Source organism: Pundamilia nyererei, unplaced genomic scaffold, assembly GCF_000239375.1.
Source record: "Pundamilia nyererei isolate P.nyererei 1_Seehausen unplaced genomic scaffold, PunNye1.0 scaffold00191, whole genome shotgun sequence".
Classification (NCBI taxonomy): Eukaryota; Metazoa; Chordata; class Actinopteri; order Cichliformes; family Cichlidae; genus Pundamilia; species Pundamilia nyererei.
Window position 1 is genome coordinate 274,822 of NW_005187592.1, and position 6,416 is coordinate 281,237.

Below are 6,416 nucleotides of genomic sequence, written 5' to 3' on the forward strand. Positions count from 1 at the left end.
CTACTTTAGACCCGGAAGTAGGATTCGTCACGTCATCACTTAACAACTGGATAGCAGCACAGCTCTGAACACAAAAGCTTCTCAAAGTTTTCTTTAACAAACTAAATCCACCCGTATGAAAAATTAACACAATTTTGGCCATTTGATTTCAAATATAAATGTTACAGTTTTAAAAATGTTACACTGTTACATACTATAAGCTACACTGTGGCCCTGAGAGGTCACATGCACTGCAACTTAAGAAAACACCAGTAAATAGAAAAACATCACAAAAGCACACAAAACAACCAAAGTTGCATAAAAAACCCCGAATCACAAAAACCCCGACAACAGGCGTGTTTTTGGGGCGACGAAAGCACGACGGAAAAGCTGCGACAGAAGCCAAAACAGGAAGGATTGCACTGAGACCCAAAAGAGGCAAAGTATTCATCGCGATTATCATTGTGAGGGAGAAAAAGATGCAGGTAATGTGTTTAAATTCAGGATTCATAAAATAACGTAGATCCTTGTTTGCTATTAGTCACTTCCTGTTAGCTTGTCACTTCCTCAGCTAGTCGGTCGAGTTACTCCCCAAAAACATGGAGAGCTAAACATCTTTAACTGATCCGAGTGTTTTGTACCCACTGAGAGGAGATTCACCTGCCTGTCAACATTATGAACAAGCTTCTTTTAGGCGGCCTGAGGTTGTCAGGTTGTTCAGCTGTATCAGGAATGAATGCAGTCTGCAACACTTTGTGTCATAAATAAATCAGACTGTTTATAATGCAAGTTAAACTCAACAATGCTTAAACACTCGCAGTGTTTATGTAACTGGCACATACTTTATGAGAAGTGCAGCAGCATCAAAGAACGATAGCACGGAAACAGCTTCCAGTTAAAAGCTGCTGGCACAGCTGAGGGGACACCCATGTATGGTCAAAGAAACTGTACATTTGTGAGGGTGGATTTTCTTTATAATTGCTTCAAAACATTTTTTATGTAATGCAGATCCACTGTCGTGTCCTATTTCTGGCTCAGCCAAACTCTTGCATAACTTTTTAACAGTGGCAGCAGGTATGTTTAAAACTAAGGGTGCTTTCAGGTGTCAAACAGGGCCTGTCTGAAAGCTGTGTAGGAGGAAGAGAGAAAGTGAGAAAGAGAAAAAGACTGAGCCAAAATTGGATATCTGACTGCCAGTCTGCATCACGACTACACGCTCTGCAGAGTCGAGGCAAATGTGCTGCTTGTTTGACCGTTGATCTGTGCCTACTGGATGTACTGGAAAGACAGGAAGCTAACCTCAGCATTTTGTTTATATTTCTGTGTCTGTGTATGTATGTCTCCTCTCTCTGAGCTAAGCGTAGCATACAGCTAGCATGAATGGCACATGCCCTGTATTAGATTTAACAGGCTGCTAGCTTGGTTGGTGAGCTTTAGCTGGTTGTACAAACAGTGATCATTAAACAAAGTGCATGCAAGGGGGTTCAGCTACACTGTTTCAGAGGCCTTTATTCATAAGGCAAATAACACAGCAGAGTACATGAAATGAGGTTCACGTGAAAAAGGATCCACATTCTCTACCTTCATATGAGCCAAAATGGACATCACGGGGAGAAGCTACATCTGTATGTGGGACACGTTTAGTCTCTTTGTTGCTCTTTCTTTTCTTTTTTGTTTGTTTGTGTGTTTTTTTAAGTGTGTCTGTTTTTCTAAAATGAAACTACCTGCCATAACTACAAGGGAAGGTCATTCCAACATTAGCAAAGCAGAAATCAGTTGCTCCTCTGCTGCTGTACACGCCACAGAACGTGTTAGACCCACTATTGAAATGCAGTTGGCTGACAATAGCCAGCAACACAAAGAGCTGTCTATCAGTGTGGCTCTTTGCAAGAATCATTGCAGCTCTTCATTGTTAGGAAATTTAAAGGAGCAGACCATCGAATTCTGTCCTCAGGGAGGATGCATGTACCTACCACACTGTAGGCTGTGCCAACAACAGGTGCATCAATGCTAACAGGCTAATAACATTAATCCACAAGCATAGTGTGTCACAGATGTTTGTCCTGTACAAAAATAATCCCAAAAGTAAAATAGCACATTTAAAAAAAAAAAGAAAACTTTTCACAGATTCCAAATCCATAATTTTGGCTTTAAATATTAAATTCTTATCTCTGGTTTTGACGTTTTTAACCGCACGTAAAAGACACTCTACATCTGTTTGCACCACTAAAGGAAAAAGCTACCTTACAATCTGAATGAGAATGTCAGAGCTCAAGGTCAGAAATATAAAGCCCAGTTCTTTGAAGATAAAGTTTGTTTTTCTTTCCATAATTCTCTGGTTTGCTATTGTGATTGGTGTCCACTCAGGACATTTAGTACAGCAGAATTTATCATCAGCATTTATGCAACAAATTCTGCAGACATCAGTTCACTTGACTTTTGCATGAAAAATCTCTTTTCATTAGAAACATTAGTTAAAGGCCACTGACTTCAGTATTTATTGAGACTCTGATGTTAAACTGGTTAAGCTGACATGATAAACAGTGACTCTGTTTAGCCTAAAGACACCGCACGCCAAAGAACAAACCAACAGCAACACGAAGGGACTGATACAAACACTCGAGCAACGGAAGAGCCAACTGTCAAATGTTCCCTTTGCACCATTTCCAGGAACATATTGTGGATTAGCTACTTTACAAAATCCTTTAAAGCTTTGCTGATTGTCTTCTGGTGAGATTTTGCTACAATGTCTCTTTTGCAACAAACTAGACAGATGGGCTCATGTGAATCTACACCGCCAAGAGAAGAGAGTGTGAAATTTAAAAGGTCAGTGCGACAGAATCCAGCCTTGTTTTGTGGTGTTAGCAAATGTTCTAACTACATTAACATTCACGTTGATGTACAAACTCAACAACTTGAAATGGCTCTGATCCAATGCTAGCTGCCAGTCATGTGAATATTGTTGTTCCAGTTACAAACTTAAATCTGAAAAAGTGGAATATCGAGTCCAGCCTAGTCTAGCTGCTCTTCCTCACTCTCACTTAGTCTTAAGCTGCCCTTTTTTTCTCTGTTCTAGACCAATGGCATAATCACCCTTTCCTTGGATAACTCAGGCGTCCCCCCTCACCTCTCTTCCTTCGGTGGGCAGACGTCGTGGGTGCTCTTTCGCCTCCCACCCGCGGCGGCAAGAGAGTGGCAGGCCGGGCGGGCGCGGCATCAGAGCAGACGGGCAGCAGGACGGGCGGTGGCAGTGTTTCGTGGCAGCAGTTTTGGTGAGAGTCGACTGGCGCAGGAAGACGTTAAGGAGCTTCAGCAGCAACGGCAGGACCATGGTCCTCAACGGCAGCTCACCGCAGAGGGGTCAGGGTCAGGGCGGCCCCCTGGGTTTCCGTGACTGCCTGCAATATGAACCAACTCTGTGACTTCCTTACGTAGTGTTGGGATGACAAGGATGTCACTGTTCAGAGGCAGTCCACAAGGAGTAGCATGGCATGGACTAAGTCTCATGCCTCGAGATGATGTCAGAAGTCACATGAAAGAGAGGAGATCATGCCATTCCCCTGCTTCCTGGGTACAGCTTATCCTCTTCGCTCATAGGAGCCTTTTCCCTCGGGCTCAAGAACGGAGGGCGTCACATGCAGCTATTCAACAGCTTCCACCCTGATGCAACTGAACCCCAGCTCGCTTTCTGCTCTGCTTTCCCTCTGCAAGGCTCAGATCAGTCCTCAGCTGCCCAACGGTTCCCTGTTAATCTACTGCCGGCATCACTCTGTCCTTTGTCTTACTACATCTCAATGAGTTTCTTCCACTGTCCTCCACTTCTGCAGCATTCCTCTTGACGGGTGTCTGGCTGTCAACTCCTCGCAATCTTTGAATAAATCAGCATGCAACAGGGGAGAAGGAGGAGAGAAAAGGAGAGAGATGGAGGATGGCAACAGGAGAGTCGGTTTCTATCAGTTGTAGATGGACCCACGATGCTTTTCAGCTGCTGCTGGTATTACTACTACTCTGAAACAGAGCGGCAGAGAGAAGGAAGCGAGGGAAACAGAGCTGGAAAATGCGTGTTCCAGGAGGTGTTTCGCTGAGAGAGGAAAAAAACCTTCCGCACAAAAGATACGAGATGCTGTGCTGAGGATAATCAGAGAAGAAGGAGTTGTGGGAGAGAGAGATACACACAGGGTAGTGAGAGAGAGAGAGAGAGCATGGGAAAAAATGACATAAATATGCATGCAGTATAAAGACGCAGTGTTAGAAGTACTGGTATTTTGTCATAGGTTATGTTGCCCCCCACCCCCACGCACACACACTGAGACTCACCTTCAAATATTATGTAATCTAGTGGAAGACTACTACAAACCGTGAAATGCAACAATTTCATGGAGAAGACGCTGACCATAACCTAACACAATAAATGATGAAGAGCACGTGTTGCCCAAAACTTATTATGGAGACGCACCCGGGGCCCAAACCGCAACACAGACACAAATACAGTCACAAAGGGACACGACGTACAAATTAGGTTTGTCAGTATTTGTACCCTAAACTTCCTTTAGCATGTAACATTTTCACAGTGGCCATCTATTGGCTGGCTTGGCAAGACATTAACCAAACAACAGTCTACCTTTTAATTTAGCTAATTTGGCTAACATGTTAGCTAACTCTCAAATTCTCAAACTCAAGTGAAACACATATAAATATGTGCGCAGCAGCCTGAGTGAAGTCACCCATTGGTTTGTGAAGACTCAGCATTTTGGCCTCTGCCGTCTCTTGTTTTGATGAGTCCAAGGAGCTTACCATGCTCCACTACAATAATTAAGACTACAACTTACAAAATGAACACAATGTTGTGCTCAACAAGACTCAGTGCCATAAAATAATTCTAAAATCTTTGTGCAAGGTAGCAAATTTGTTATTTTCTGTACAAGCCGACTATCAGCGAGTTGGTACTGCTGGCAAACCAACCAAAAAAGAAAAAGAGTCTTCATACTTTCTCTACAGCTGAGGAACTACAGACCATGCAGATTACTGTATTATGTCAACAGTAAATGGACTGATTCTTATAAATGGTCAGTGTTGGGGAGTAACGGAGTACATGTACCAGCGTTACGTATTTAAAATACAAAATATGAGTAACTGTATTCTGTTACAGTTACAGTTTAAATAGGTGATAATTAGAATACAGTTACTTTGTTGAAATAAATGGATTACACGGCGGTCTTTTCCTGTTTCATATGTTAGACTATCCCCTCTCTAATTTTTGTAACGCACTGCCGGAAACCCAAACAAAACACACAATAGCAGACTCTAATGTTGGTGGTGTCAGTTACACAATGCACCCAGAGCCAGCACAACAGAGCCAGCAGTGCAGGAACGCATTTCTTACTTGGAAACTCTGACACCACTTCATATTCAAAGAAGAAAGGGATGAAATCTGACCCAATGCAAACTCTGTTTGCAGCAACCGAGTTGCTCTCAATGTCTAAAGAAACATCTGGAAGTAAATTCTTTTTAAAAAACTAACGTTAGCCTACTGCAGCTAGCTTGTTTTATATGTGGTAGCTACCTGGGTTATGTGTCTCTTCAGTATATATTCGATGTACTGCCACTGAGCAAACATTGTTAGCTGGCGTTGATGAAGTTAGTTCATAGACTGCAGCCTGTTAGACTTGATGGTAGCATTAACACCCTGCTAGCTACAAATAATCATGTGCAGTTCTGAAAGCAACTTTCCAGCTAACGTTCACACACATTCATAATCCGATAAATGCATCGGAGAACAACTTGGGGTTATTAACCTGCCTAAGGATATTTGGCATGTAGGCTGGGGGTGCCATGGATCGAACATCTGATTGGAAGGTTGACTGAACCACCAACCTTCCAATCAGTAGAGGACCTGCTCTACCTCTGAGCCACAGCCACCCCTAGCAGGACAGTTCGCTAACTAAGTGTTAGCCAACTAATGTGGCTAACACTTAGTTTAGTAGTGCTAGCCACATTAGCATTAGTTTAGTAATAGTAACTAACTAATAGTAACTAACTAATAGTAAATGAGGACTGACTGCAAGTCTCTTTGTGCTTTAGTGCAAATTAATCCAAGCTGGATTTCCATGGATGCACTTCCTGGTGGTACTCACTGCACATCCTCCTCTAAGGTCAAAGCACCGTTTCACAGTTTGAAAGACTATAACCTAGATTTACATCAAAATTCAAAGTTCTGACTTTAGTCCACCTCTCCACTAAGTCATGAAATTCAGCAAAGTTCAATAATCTCATTAACACCGAGGAAAACAAAGCCTTTTTGCTTTTCCTTTCATTTATGTAATATAGTGACTTCTGTACAAGTCTTTCTTTGTTCTGGTCAGATTTTGGCTCAGATATAAATGGCTGAACTCCAGGGTGTTGTTAGATTTATGGTGTGTAACCAGTGCTCAAGGGGA

The 6,416-nt window shown here is 42.5% G+C and overlaps 1 protein-coding gene across 2 annotated transcripts in view; it reads right to left on the reverse strand.

Annotated features, from left to right (window-relative positions):
• The window catches only part of kcnh2b (potassium voltage-gated channel, subfamily H (eag-related), member 2b), a 269,175-nt gene that overhangs the window by 47,296 nt on the left and 215,463 nt on the right, over nucleotides 1-6,416 (reverse strand). The window lies entirely within an intron of this gene.